Source organism: Calidris pugnax, unplaced genomic scaffold (genome assembly GCF_001431845.1).
Source record: "Calidris pugnax isolate Ruff unplaced genomic scaffold, ASM143184v1 scaffold42, whole genome shotgun sequence".
Lineage (NCBI taxonomy): Eukaryota > Metazoa > Chordata > Aves > Charadriiformes > Scolopacidae > Calidris > Calidris pugnax.
Window position 1 is genome coordinate 7,622,240 of NW_015090920.1, and position 15,665 is coordinate 7,637,904.

Here is a 15,665-nt window from a genome sequence, read left to right on the forward strand (position 1 = left end):
GTTATAAATGAAGTACAACTGCAGACTTGAGTAATGACTAAATACCCACCCTCATCTCCTGTTATATTACTGGAAGAACATGTAATTGAACTATAACATCATTTTGGAAACTTATCAGTGGGATTAAAGGGAGACCAGACCTATTTTTGGCTAGTGTGTGACTTTCAGAGCTATTTCACACATTGCAGAAATTAACAGGTTATAGAAGTTACGGAATGCAGTTTAAAGGAAAACTAACTAATTATTTGGATTTGATGAAGCTTCTGCTGGCGTCAGCTGTCTAGCACTAATCTCAACACTATGTTGAAGCGGAATGTAGGTGGCTCTACAGTCTTCCATTGTCCTGTGGCTAAAAGTCCTGGTGTCAGTAGTGCCCGTTATCAATGTTAACACAAAAAAAAATAAAAAATCACTGCCTGCCATGGTAAAAATAATATTAATTTAAAAAAAAAAATAGCACAGCCAAGCATATTAGAGACTCTATTGTCAAAAGCTTAGAAGTACTTACTGCCATGTCCTCATTGCAAAGATTGTGCTTTAGTAGTTTCCTATTCAGCAAAAACCCAGCGTTGGTGTCCCCTGCCATAGCAGCAAGGTGACTGCACAGCTCAGCCTTCTGCTCTGGTCACTCATATATGGCTAAAGATACCCTTGCACGATGGATTTTTCACATGTAGTGATATGCAGTTTCCAGAAAGAAGACCTGAGTATGAGGCAGCTCTCAGGGAAGACCAAGGAATGCAGGTGTTATGATCCAGTCTTACAAAATGTCTGTCTCCCACCCTCATTCATATAGAGTTTTCAGCAGAGTAGCAGTATGGAAGCTATGCATTGAACCCTACACTTTAAATAGAAAATGTCATCTACCGGCCTGTGTTATGTGCTGTTGTTAAAGTAGATTTTAAACACAGAAGGAACCAAGTTTTAAACAGAGAATATATTCTGCAAAGTAAGAAGTAATGTTGTAAAAGCCTGAGGAATAAGGTGCTAGAGTTCTCTGAGCTTCTGTTAGGTATTTGGAATCATACGTGCTGTCCTTAGGTGAAAATGAAACAGAAGTCCTTTTTTAAGGTAAAATCCTGCTAGCCCTGCACAAGTGACATGACTCGGGAAGATGTGCTGTGTTACATGGTCAACAGGTCAACAAAATGATCAAGAGGTTTGTTAACTAAGCGCTACTTGCTGTCCACATTCCACTGTTGTCTCAGATCCCGTGTGCACTTGCGTAACTCCTCCAAAATCCATGATGTTTGCATTGACTTCTGATGTGATTGGTGATGCGCTCTGAGGGCAACAGGCTGGTGAGAGCGGAACTGTTGAAAGAAACAGAGCCAAGGGCTTTGCAAAGTTGGGAGCTGGGCAATGTGTGATTGCATATATGAGATCAAAACATTAGATATAGAGTAGAAATGGAGCTTCAGGACTTCATGAAGCTGCAAATGGTAACAAAAAGTGTATTTTTGGAAATTTTCAGGAAGGATATTCTAAAGCAGGTTACTGAATATTCTTCCTCTGACCTCTTACGCATTGAGTAGAAGTCCCCACTATTGCTTTTCTTCAGTAACTGTTTAATTTTTCTCATTTATTTTGTCCAGAGATGTTGTAGTTGAAGTAAATCATAAAACATCTTTGTTTATAGATGACCTTTTCTTATACTCAATTTCGTCTGGCACCATATTGCCCCATACTTCGGTATTACTATGACTTTATAATTTTTTTTTTCCTCATAATTCTCACTACTTCTAAGCCATCAACGTTTTTCCCTGTTTTACCCCATTTCCCACTTTGCTGATAAACACAGCGAAGAACACTAGTGTTATTACAATTCCATTGAGTATATTGTAACTCAGTGATCTTCTTCCTTAAAAAGCACTCTCAGTTTTTAAATTGTAACAGAAATTTCCCTTTATTTTTCTTAATTTCTGAACTTACTTTATTGCATCAAATGTGAAAAATCTGTAGAAATCTTTTTGAAACTCTGAACCTACCTTCCAGCTTCTGTTTCTGTTTTAGGAATTTCTTGCAATTCTCTAGAGGGAGGAAGACAAATCTCATGCTCAGAATTTCTAGTGAAAATTTTTGCATAGGCTTTTTTATGCTGTTTACAGCTCAAATGGTTGTCATTCTATTCATCTTAAGTAGTGTAGAGTCGCCTGTTTACATATACATATATATTCTGTATAAAGTACCAAGAGTTGGATATTTTGCTAGGATGTTGTGCACATGTTGGGTTCATACTCTAAAAACAAATCACAGAAGAGACTAACTGAAACAAATTTATTATCTCAGCACCTACCCACACGGGTAAAAACCCTGCAGTTTTCTGATACATTAAAATGTTTCCCACTGTCACCTCTTGTTTTTCTGAAGACATCTATGCACTATAGTGAAACTCATTAGAAAGCTGGGCTGTTTTTCAAAGCTAGGTGCTCTCTTGCTTGACTGGGGTGGAGGCATGCAGCACTAAGTTGTTTCTTCTGTGATTCCTTTTATGTTCTGAGGGTCTGCTAGTCCCAAGTATGAATTGTGTCTAGCCTTGCTTATATGGGCAATGATATATATATTTCTAATCCAAGAGCAGTTACTTGCATTTTTCTTCCTTAAACAACATTTTCTGGCAAATTTTGTCCATCGCTATGTCACAATAATACATGGTGTTACTTTTATATGGCTAGGGAGAACCTGCTGAAGATTGGATCTAGCATAATAATGTCTTGACATACACATGAGTACACACAACTTCAACTGATAGTTAACATCCATGGGAAAAGCTTTTCGTAGAGAGAGGGTGCTTAAAAATATCCAGTGACCTCTGTCTCTCCATCTGGCTGCACTTGGTATAAAGCTGGACTGTGTAATGTTAGATAAGCAGAACTACACCACCTTTTGTTGTGAGAGCCTTTTGTGGCCCAGACGGATTATAGCAAAGTGTCTGAAAAGCAGGGGAGCTCAGGGGACAGGCCAGAAGACAAGCACAGGAGGGGGAAATGATGCAATTCTTTCAAGTTCCTCTCATCCCTGTAACAGGCATGCCCTCCAAACCCTCTTCCCACTTTTCCCAGTGTTGTTTCCTCAGTTACCAACGTTTTCTCTGCCTAAGGATATGTCTATGACAGTATATTTGGCAGACTACTGGCTTGACTTTAATGCTAGGTGGTGTTATGCAGATGAGTGGTATTGTTTCTTCTTGTTGTTGTGCCACCATTATCTGACCCTGGAACATTTTAAAAGGGCCTTGTAGCAGATATATTCTGCTGTAAGTTTACCTCACCTAGATGACTCCTTTTACCCTCGTTGAGTGTTATGGGGTACTTCATCTGGTAAAAATCTCGTTCTGCTTGCCTCTCTTTTGAAGGAGCTTGCAATTTATCCCTCGTGTTGATGCACATACACACATGTCTTAAATGGGTTGGTAGGTAATCATTATCTTGAAGTGGCAGGCAGTAATTGCTGTATTAAAATTCTATGTAGCTTATTTGCTGTGCAGGACTGCAGCAGAATTGTACCTACCTTGCCAGCAAGTTGATTAGAGATGCCTTAGGCATCATCTTTTCCAATTTTTAAAAAATTAATCACACATAGTTTTCATATTAACTTAGAATAGGGCAAGGGGTGAAAACGAGACCGTTCTTGCAGCGCACACTGCATGTTCTGTGTCTTTTTATGAGCCCAGTCTAACCTCTGCTGCTTCTGATGACCCATACCTGAAAGAAGACAAGGAGAAGTACTGTAACGAACCCACCTTCTCCAGGCAGGCTCTCTATCCCTCATAGAAAAGATGCAATGTTGGAGTTGCTGAGTGTTCATGCTGACCTTGCCAGCACTGGAAAGGCTAGGGTAACATACGTTAGCATATGCCATGATGTTAACATGGTAAAAGGTGGAGACGCTGTCTAGCAGAGGTGCAGAGTATTTGCATAGTACAAAAAATGACAAAAGACATAACCTAAGCTTGCAGAAGTACTCAGCTGTCAGTGAATCTCTTCCTACACCGAGGTTTTTGCTATCTTTGGGTTTGACAAACTGATTTATTCTCCTCTTCACTGCCAGTGGGTGTAGTTGTAATGGTAACACTTGTATAGACAATGTCCTCTCAAAAGAATAGGAAGTCTAAACAGCCACTTTTGCACATCTAATATTGAAAGGAGAAGAGACAGAACCTAACACAGGCTTTAGTAGTCACCCATGTTTACATAGCTGATGGCAACAATTTCAGTGAAGCTGTGGTGATCTTGCTCAGCTTCCCGTGTTATGAGGAGGTCTTGGTTCTGGTCATCAGTAGAGCTGGATGAGGAAGCTTGTTGTACCACGTGGCTTTATTTTCCATAGCAGTAGGGCCAGCTGGGTTTTGAGAACTGACCGAGTCTTGTTGCTGTGCTTATACTACAGGTGGGATGGACACCCACCACGTCAATGAGCCAGTGTGGACGGACAGTGGCACCGGAGGAGCCACGGCAGCAGGAATACCCAAGGTGAGAAGATGCCTCTGTGTGCCTGTGTACAGAGTGGTCTGAGGAATTTCTGTTGCGTGGGTTGGTTTATGTTTGTAAATTGAAGACCCACTCCCTGCCTGAAAAGGTTTGCAGCCTAAATCCTACAGAAATACATGGGACGACTTAAAAGATTAAAGTTAAGGATAGGAACCACTGGGTAGGCAGTGGGACTCGAGATGTTAGCTGTGAATACAAGAAAGGGGAAGTGGGCAGGTGGTGAAAACTGAAGTCCCAGGGTCCTCCCATAGTCCACAGTCATTTGGAGGTTATAAATTATTTTCCTCATTTTAAAAGCAGAGTGAAAAATTCCCTTTTGTTAGTTACATGGGAGAAGTGTTGAGAAAATTACCGGCCATAGTCCACAGTCATTTGGAGGCTATAAATTATTTTACATGGGAGAAGTGTTGAGAAAATTACCGAAATTTTACATTAGAAAACCTGATGTGCTCTAAAATAGATTATTTCGGTGTTTATAATTCTAATTGTAATTAGAATTATTACTAATTTGTAATGGTTTTTGTAGCAAATAGTGATGCGACAAGCACAAGATTAGGATGAAAGTTATGAAAAAAGCAGTAGAAGCAAATTGCATATTAATAATGGGCATACTGAACCCAACAGAAAAAGGAGGGTGGGCTGCTTTCTGTTTAAAGCAAAACAAATTGCTTGATAGCCATGTAAAAATAAAATGATCAGTGCCATCAGTGTTTCTGCTGTTACATGCTGAGATTAGTCATTAATAATTTCATTGGATGAGATTGTGGAATAAGCATAGTGAAATCACACAGTCTCGGCCATGCATTTCTTTCTGCACTGCTGTGCAGAAAGTAAATCTAACAATTGCTTCCCTTTTTCTTTCATGCAGCTTGTGTAGCATAATAAATAAATTTACTGTGTTCATGATTACTACTGCCACCTGGTAGAGTTACTTTTGCAGTGGAAGTGGTTTATTTTATAAGGTTCAGCATTTTCTTGATGGCTCATGACAGAGGTGGTTGTGCAGCCAATGCACTTTTCTTTGAACAACTGGATGCAAGAAGCTGTTTGTGGACCTTCATCCCTGTGTCCTTCCAAGAGAACCTAAAAAGGGATTTTTTTTTTTTTTTCCTTTTTAATTTGATTTCTCTGCTTTTTAAATAAAAATGGATATTTTTTTTTTCTCCTTTTTAATTTGATTTCTCTGCTTTTTACATGTAACCTATGTACTGGAGTAACAGTAGAATTAGCAGTTCACTGAATCTGCCAAGTTTATTTTGATCCATGAAGTTAGCAGTTCACTGAATCTGTGAATCTGCCAAGTTTATTTTGATCCATGAAATCTGTCTGAATGCTTTTTTTCTTTTTTTTTTTTTTTTAATTTGGTATTGGATATGTATTGAAAAAGTTCATGACTGATAATCTGCTGAGGTGTATTGGATATATATTGGAAAAGTTCATGACTGATAATCTGCTGAGGTGGTGCTTTCTATGTCTAAAAAACTCTACCTGAATAAGCAGGAGTTTAAGATCTCTGTGAGAACTGAATAGCACTCAAATAGTTAATGCCTTAAACACAGCAAATAGGAACCTCTTGAAGGGTATTACGTGCTTTGAAATACAGATAGACTCTCTGGAATAAGGTAATTGAATGAAGAATATATGAATTATAAGAACTGGAAAAAATCCTGCTTATTTTACCCTGACATCCAAATTGCCACATTTTTGGAGCTATATCTGAGAGCAGAGTTGGCCCAAATCAAGTTCACAGACAAAAGGGCATGAGAGGAAGGTACTTCACTAAAGTCTAAGGTTAGTGGGACCCGTCTCTCACTGTACTAACATACCACTTCCTCCTGTCTGCAGCTCAGACTGGCTCACCCAGCTTTCTACTTTGAGAGAGCTTTGCTAAAAAAAATTTAAATACTACTTGCGTGAGGCTTTTCTGAGGGAATTAGTTTGAAATATTTAAGCGCTACAAAGGTTTCTGACCTAACTGAACAGTGTAAGAGACCCAGGGGTCTTCTTTACCTTTTGGCTTTTTTTTCCCACTGGAGAAAACTTAATGTAATAGTTACAATGTGCTATAATCTGCCTCCCAGAGGTCCCATTCAGAAATTTATCTTCCTCATCTTTGGCATTTAAATTTGACCACTACTTCCTGAGGAATTTAAAAGGGAAATGTTGAGATGTTCATAGTTTAAGTGCATGCAGATGTCAAATTGCATTGTGAATGACATTCAACAATGTTAATGGAAAAAGCAATATCCTAGGATAGAAATCAGTGAAGATGAAGAGTTGTTGTGTGTTCTTTTCTTTTTTTCACATGTTTCCTTAAAGTTGTTGAAAAATCCATTTTGGAAAACTTTCCTTTACGTCTGAAAGCAAGGAGTTTAAAGAGCACAGTGTGGGGTTTTGTTTTGTGGTTGGTTTGTTGTTTTGGTTTTTTTGTGTTTGTTTTTTTTTAATATTGGGTAGGTGGTCTAAAACAAAAGAAAAAAAATTCAAGCAAAAAAAAAGAAACCAGCTTTTCTTCTCACCAGAATTGAAGTATGTCTGAAAATGGCTTATGCAAATTCGTGGTGGAGATGTGTTCTGGCAATTAAAACTGTGATAATTCAGGCGCAACTTTTGTGTCAAGAAACCTTGGAAGTGCAGCTGTAGTGAACACTTCATGGCCTGCAGGAGGATGGCGTTTGTTGGGGAACCTTAAAGAACTGCGGTGGTCGTGTCATTGAACTGGTGTACAGCAGTTAATGAGGTAACTGGAAATGACTTCTTTGTTGTGAAAAGAAATGTTCCTAGAATAGAAAACTGAATAATACTGGCTCGGTATTAACCACAGACCTCTGGTCTCACTTTTTTTCTGCTAGAAAAAAAAACCTTTGTATTTTTTTTGCCTTTAACTTTCAGTTGAGAGTGCACCAAGGGAACACATCACGTTATCATGGAAAGGCTTCAACATGAAGAAGCATGTAACTAATAAAGTAAATTATTCAAACCTGGAAAAATGGTGAGATCTTTAGTTACAATGTTTGTTTCTCCAATTTTCTTGCCCTGCCCAGCCAACCTGCTGTGTGTGAATCGTAATTCTAGAGATGGGCCAAAGTGTGATGTCACTAATGCTTTGGAGATGTGGATGAAGGTGAAAGCTGGCCAGCTGGTGGGGCGAGGCTGTGCAAGGTCCAAAAGCAGGGGTGCTGCATCCTGCCTTGGTGGAGGTGTCGTTCTGAAGGCTGCCTTTTAGTGTGCTTCCCCCAAAGCATTTCTCTTGTACCTCTGTCTGCAATGGCTTTGGATGCTAACCCAAAGGTATTTTTCTGACCAAACAGTTTTTGTTCATATACACACTGGGGACAGGAGAGAACGCAGAGATACACATGCAACACCTGAATTGTGTAAATGAACTGTTGTGCCCCCGAGTTGTTTCAGTGGTTCTGTGATTTAATACTCTCTGCTTCGAGTGAGATTTACTCAGCAGTCTGCATCCTCAGAACCTGTAGCACAGAATATCGTCGTGCTAGATGCATCTGTTAAATGACTTCCAGCTTCCTTTAAGCATTATTCCAAAAGGAGGAAAATATACAGAGTAGGAGTCAAAAAAAAAAAAAAAAAAAAAAAAAAGAAAAAAGGTTTTATTGCAGGATAGAAAGAAAGGAAGATTAAAAAAATTGAAAGAAAGAAACTGGTATTTGGTAGTTGGCTGTTCATGTTAATCCTCTTTAACACACACGTGACTTCAGCTGGAAAACCTCTCGCATTTTTCAATCTGTTGTGGAGCAGTGAGCTTAGTGACAGTCATAAGAACGTTTAAAAACCTCTAAGCAGTTTTTAGCCCTCTCAGTGTCACTCTCAGACTCCAGGCTGGCAGACTGGTATTGCTCAGAGACCTAGGACCAAATGATAAATACCAACCCTGCTTCTACATATTTCAAATAGTCTGTGTATACCATGGTTCAAAATGACACATCAAAAATTGATGTGTGGATTTTAATGCCATTTTTGAAAAGAGACTTAAACAGATTTTTAGTTTCAAAGTGGAATTTAATGATTTGTAGCATGTGCCATAAAAAACTTACCCTGGAATTCCCTGATTTCAGTTGTTATTTCAGAGAAGCTCCTACAAACCCTCAAAGGATAAAGCCTAGCATAATTAAGAAGGCTTTTCCTCTCAAACGATCATAGAAGTAATAAATTTAAAAAAAAAAATAAAAATGGTATAATAGATCATTTTGTCTCTTGTGTTGTCAAAATTGGAGGAGGTCCATACGTTGTCATTTGCAGTGCTTATCGAGATTAATTTTAGATGTCTCAAGGAGCTGTATTTTACTACCATATATGCCCAGAGCTACAGACATGGGGTTATTTCAGTTGTTTTTTCTCTACTGGGAGGTATCTTAAATGGATTATCAGGAAATATGAGCTGACTGAAAACACTTTCACAAATAATTATGGCTCTTATGGCCTGGCAGTATGGAGAAACTATATGACAATGGCTTTAGAATTTAAAGTAAAACCTTTGACAACAGAAGGAAAACCAAAAAGATAGAAAAGAAAGAAAACAGTCAGGCTTGGGATTTTTTTTTCCACCATTAATTTTTCTGTATTATCTAAGCATAAGAACTGAAAACAACGGCTGACTGCCTGAATACTACTGTATGCTGTGCTCAAGTAGAGTTCGTTTTTATCTCTGTGGTGGTATCTTAGTCTTTATTTTGCCTAATTTTTTCACACAGGGATACTGATGAACTTTACTGATTATTCTTTTCATATTGTAAGAAATGAGGTATGTAACACTAAACAAGTCATGTAGCTCTTCACAGATCTCATCAATTATGAGAGCTTGGATCTGGGGTATGTAAATGCTTTTGTTGCCAATAAACATTGTAAACCTATGGAAACTGAATAGAAGGTGAAACATAGAGAATATATCTGAAAAGATCTATTTTTCGTGATGATTGCAGGGTGAGATATAATGAATACGTATGAGGATGTATTTTGTCATACCAAGTTATTATCTTTAAGTAAAATTTTGATTAATTGATGCTGACAAACTCTTCTTCCTACTGGATTTCCAGGTCCTAGCAATGGAGTGCAATGGAAATTTTAATACAGTGTTTTATAAATATAACTGTGTCAGTTATGGTCTCATGGACAGCTTCTTCGTTAACTCAAAAGGTCATCTGGAAAATTCACGTGTGCATGTTAACTTAAAAGAAATTTATTTTTTCCTTGTAAAATGATGCAGTGAGAGTGATTAAAAAGCATCCTGGAAACTGAGACATCCTAAACAGGGAGAAAGCCCTTTGGGGACGGGACCCCAAGAAGTCTGGGAACCTGGTCCACAAATCCTACCACCACTAAAGTTCCGATGGCAGGTAATAAGACTCAGTGCGAATGTTGAATTGTATTTGAAATGATTTTTTTTAAATGAAGTAACAGTAAAGCAGTGTATGACTGCACTTTGGTAAACCTTCTGCCAGGTGATATTTGAAAGATAAAACTTTAAAGGGACAATATATGAATGGAAGCAGCCAGGCAGGCTGGGGGAGTGGCCATCAATTTATGCACACAACTGCATTTTCAACATAATTAGCTGTCTAATTGAGCATTGTAATTTAACTGACGCATTTAAACATGTAATTTATTTGAATGCACACTGCTTGTAATCTGTTTATAATGTTTTGCTCTTCAGGATGGTGTCAGACTCCAGAAGATGAAAATATCTTTCTGATGAACAGGAAAAGAACCAAAAAAGAATATATCGGGGAGCCCTGAATGCAAATAAATTTCTGTAAATTGAAATAAGAAGAGGAGTATGAAAGCAGAAAAGCTATGCAGATAAAGTTAAGTATTGAGCATAACTGTAACCAGCATCTTTATTTTCTTTATTTTAAGATCCTAAAGATGTTGTACAGTACTTCATGTTATCAGGTTATTGTGCAAAGCTGACTAGTTTAGCTGCCACCTAGGTAGGAAGGAGACTTTGGTAACAGAGATGTTTAAACTGCACATCTGTCTTGTCTGAAGGAAAGAAAGAAGTCCCTTTCTTAAAGCAATAGATACTGCCAATAGGTCAAAGTTTATGCAGAGGCAGATTCTGAACCTGAAGTTGATAAGGCTACGCTGCAAGGGGACCACAGGAAGGAGCCAATAGCCCCCTCAACCTTGTGTGCTCCCTGGAGTGCTGAAATGTTCACTCTCTGGGTGACAGCTGAGCACCTGGACATTTATTTTCAAGGAAAAAATAAACCAATACATATTTGGTTTTGTTCCCACTTTTTTTTTTTTTTTCTTTCGGGATTTATTTGCTGAACAAAATAGTTGCAGGTTTCCTTTTAACCCACTAAACTTTTGTACCGTTCCACCTCATTATATATTTTGTGGTGCTGAGTTTTGAATCTGCTGCTTCAATTACAGAAACTGCCAACAGACTTATGAAAATCCAGAATATAGAGGCTGAATCATTCCTGCTTTTTAGCTTTGGAATTACTTTTGCATACTCTGACAATTTCCCCTCGTAAACTAAGTTGGTGATAGCCAGAGTTATGGAATGCAAGAAAACTAATGCAAAACTTTACTGCCAAAAAAAGAGGAGAAAACAACTTTTTCAAACCAGAGACTGGCACAATTCCTGGCTTTTCTCCCCATCTTTCTCTCTGCCCTCCCAAATCAGTAATTATCAGAACTGGAGAAGAGGAAGTAAGTGCAAGACCATGTGACAGAAAATAAGAATGTATAGGTCTTTTACCCCAAGGAGTTGCAGCTTTCTTTCTGACAAGACATATTGTGATTTCATGTCATTTCAATTTATTATTTATGCTATTGTGCATAGCATAAAAAGTTATGGGAGAAGTTCTGCCCCATATATGAGGTGAGGAATTTTAGTTTCAGTCTTTAGCCTAAGAGATCAAAAATTGCATACGTATTGTCTGTTTAAATCAAAAAAAACATGCACTGACCAAGTGGTTGATACATTGTACTGTTTGGAGTGGGAAAATTGCTTCATTTTCAGATTGAACCAGATGAATTCACTTATTAGGAGATGTATATGTGGATAGATAATGCTGGGGTGGGATAAGCTCACTAGATAAAATTAAAACAGGGTATGTGAAAGGCTCTCCTAACCCTTGGAGAGACTCATCTGTCACTGTGGCTCCTCTGTGTTGCTGCAGAGACTCCCAAATACATGGGTGCATGTGTGCACCATGCATAAGACAAGAGAAAAGGGAAGTTTTCCAGGAAAATTGGACTTTGTACCCTTCATGGGGGGGGATGAAGGGAGAGTTAGGAAGATGGACAGTGGCTCAGAGTATCATTTCTCATTTCCAGTGCTCTGACAGAGTAATTGTCAGGAGGTTGAATTTCTATTTTGTCTCCCAGTGTGTTCAGAATAGCTTTTGTCAGGAGAAGCAATATTAGAAATATAATGTGAAATACATTCTATAAAATAAAATTCTTTACTACTTTGACCTTTCAGTCCCTTGCACTGTGCTCCGTGGTGTGAAGATTAGCAAGGCTAGCTGTTCGAAGAGGAGATCCCATCAAAAAACTCTCTACTCTGGTTACAGTACGTTTTGGTATTTTGACTGTTAGTCCCTCTTCTGTTCTTCCTTGATGATAAAGTAGTAACGAAGCCGTTCCCATAGCAGAGGAATAAAAAGCTCTCAATTAAACTGCTTTGCTAGTGCAGGCTTACCTGAGCTATCTGGGATGATGGGGGGTACCTGGGTCAAAGAGTGAAGGCTACGTTATTCATGGAGGTTCACTAGGACTTGGGAATTCATTGCCTCCTGGAAAATGGAAAAATAAAAGGAAATTCTGAATGGCTCTTGCTTTAGCTCAGAATTTAGAGTCTGTGCTTTTAGTGGGAGAAAAGGTGAGAAATAAAGATGAAAAATGAAAATAAAGAAACAACTAGTGGCAAGATATCCCTCATACCAAACTCATCACTGACGTGTATGCGGAGGTCCCTTTCAGCCTATGTTGTTTCCAGAAAACTGAATTAGGATATTTTCCCTAGTTTCTCTGACAAGGTTTAATAAATTGAAGTTAATTAATTATTAATAAAAAAATTATACTCAGATGATTAACATGATATCTCTGCTTAGACTATATGCCTATCCAAATAAAAAATTATTCCAATTTTTCGCTTAAATCAAGAATAAATAAAAGCTGCATTGTGTAACTTGAATAGAAATTCAAGCCCCACAGCTTAAATATCTGTGGTACTTTGACCTATTCTCCGGTAAGTGTTCACATGATTTACAGTGCAACACCTTTCTGTGGTCTGTCTTTAAACCTTCTGTATGGAGGAGGAGTACTTTTTGCCGGGAGGTATTGTGCTACTTGAAAATGACCGTAGTTAACTTCATATACTGTTTTTACTCAAGTACAATTTGTGCTCTGACTCATCAAGCTGACGGGGTACCCTGTAACGGAGATGTTTGTATACTCAGGATTGTGTGCTTAAGGGGAAGGTCCCTTCTGTGTGCGACAGGTTATGCAGTGGGGCAGGATTTGCTTTTGCTGTAGAGATGGCTGACTCCATAAATTTTCTACTCTGTGTATGAGCTCCGAATTTCAGTGGCATGTATGTGAGAGAGGAGTGGGAGTCTTTTGTCCCATTGAACTCCTCTCTGCTGCTCTCCCTATGGTGAGTGTGCTGGACCCTCTGGAAAAGTGTGAGCAATGTTGGTTATATCAACTTGGTTTAAGCCAGGAGTCCTCAAAATGTGGTCTAACAGAGTCTTCTCAACTCGCCTTCTTGAAGTGCAAACAAGATACTGATGAAGAAGAAAAAGATGCTGAAATTAGTGTCTCTTTTGTTGTAAAAGAGCCTATGATAAAAGTGGAGGTTGGTAGAAGAGCTTTCTCCCTTAGTCTTTGGACTAGATTCGGTAGGGATGGAAAAAGACTAGAATTGGTACTTGATGCACAGGGTGGGTTGAGCTGTTGGTTGTTTGTAAACTTATATGTGAAGCATGAATTTGAAATGTGTTTAGAAATCCGTGTCGCTAATTTTGGTTGTTCTGGAGATTTCTAAGGCTCTAGGTAACCTATACCTCCCTGCAATTGTGTGTGGGGGGAAAAGGGCAGATTTCTGACGTGGTAACAGATTCGCACAAAATGTTAAATTCTAGGGTAGACAAGACAGAGATAGCATCCTCATGCCCATGCAATGCACATGTCTGCTTTACATTGGCTTCATAATCTTCCTACTAGTATCACAAAGCAGGATAGAACTACTCTGCTTGAACAGACAGTGTCTCCGAAGAATATATTGTGAATGTAGAAAAGAGGAACTTTGCTTTCAAAGAAGAAACAGGGGCTGACCTCAGCACTAAGACGCTTCTTTCTATTGAAATGTGGGAATAATATATGGAGCTGCACCAGCACAAACTGCTGAAGCGCCTTGGCGGTGCTCCAAACGAGTGCTCTTTCTGATGGAGTTTTTAATACTTCAAGAAGACATAGCACGCACATTTAGATGCCGATAAAATGATTCCCTGTGGGATCCGCAGGCCGCATTTCAATGCTAAATTATGATGGCGGCGTGAATGACTGACCATCAATCACCATTGAAGCATTTCTGCACGCACGTGCTTTTTGCTTTCCTGCCGTTTAATCCCTTCTTGGGGTAAACTCTGTCACCGCTCCAGCCCTTGGTGGAGATTCTTCTGTCCCTCTCTCCCCACGCACGTGTCGTGCCGTCGCTGCTGGTGCTAAAGAAGCCCTAACCACCTGGTGGTTTATTGACTGGAGCCTGACCTTATTGCATTCCTGACCTGCAAGAGGCTGCAGCCGTGACTTGTTTGGTCTCCAGGCAAAAAGCCACATTAAATGAACCAGCCGAGAAATCCACAGATGCAGCTATTGCTGCGTGTGGCAATTGAGAGAGGAATGAGAAGGGAACTAAAAATCCCATTGCAATTATTATTGGGTAAGAGCATAGTTTTCTGTTTCAGAAAAAGATGAAATAACTTGGAATGTATGCTCCATCTAGTCTGAGCTGTGTGCAACAGGAGGGGAACTTGCTAAACTTGACAGGAAAGAAGGGTGACCTTCTGTTACAGGTGAGAATGAGGAACTGGAGTTCAGATTAAGACAAGACATCTGAAAGATTGCCACATATAATGGTCACTAGATTAAAGCTTTGTTTCAGGTTGTGAAATTCCCCTTTCCAAGATTTTGGAAAGATTATTTTGGTAACAGAATTCATTGGCTGAATCTGTGTCACACCTGTGATTTAGGATAAGTATCATTAACGCTTTTAAAAAAAGAAAAGTTTGATTCATGGTGGAAAAACATGATTCACATAAAGTACAGGGTCTGGCCAAATAAAGGAATAAGTCAAATGCCTCAGGATTCTGTTTCTCGTATACATGATACTGTATAAATGGTATGAAAAATGCAATAAAAGTAAACAGGAAGTAATTAAATAACCAAGCCTAAATTTGATAATTTAGGCAGTTGTATTATTTCTTCACATTATAAACTTTTTATCTAGCGACAAGGATTTTCATCAGGAAAATGGAGAAATGAGCTAGGAAAGAAAACATTCTCAGTGCTAATTCTGTCTCTATCTTGATTGTTTTAGAAGTCCTAATATATTTTTTTTTCAGAAGCACTGATTAATTCTCTTCACATGCCCAGCCTAGCCTAAGACACTTCACATAAAATCCTGACTCCCTGAAGCCAGCAGCAATCTCACCATTGTGCCAGGTACCTGGCACATGCAGTTTTGATGGAAATTTACTCAAAGGTCTTGACGTCTTGAAAGCTGTGGGGTATCTCCATGTTTGCATCCACAAGCTGAGGAACAATAACATAGGGACTCTGAAAATTGTTGTCTTATTCTGCTGATGAGAAGTGCAAACACAGAAAACTCAAGAATAATATTTATGAACAGCACTGCTTAGGATCTAATTGCATATATCCTGAATATGAAAAATGAGATGGTGTAAAACACAACTGTGTTTACACATACACAGGCTTCAGTACAAAGTGGCTTTATTTCATGTGGAGCTTTCTTGCCTGGTACCAGGTGCTAATGATTCTTGTCTGCTTAATGACAAACAAAAGAAAACCATTCAAGTGTCAAACTGTTCAGCTGAAATCACCGTGTCTTTTGAAATAAAGCTTTAATAGTGGGGAAAAATAGGAGACATTTCTGAACACCCCCCCCCCCCCCCC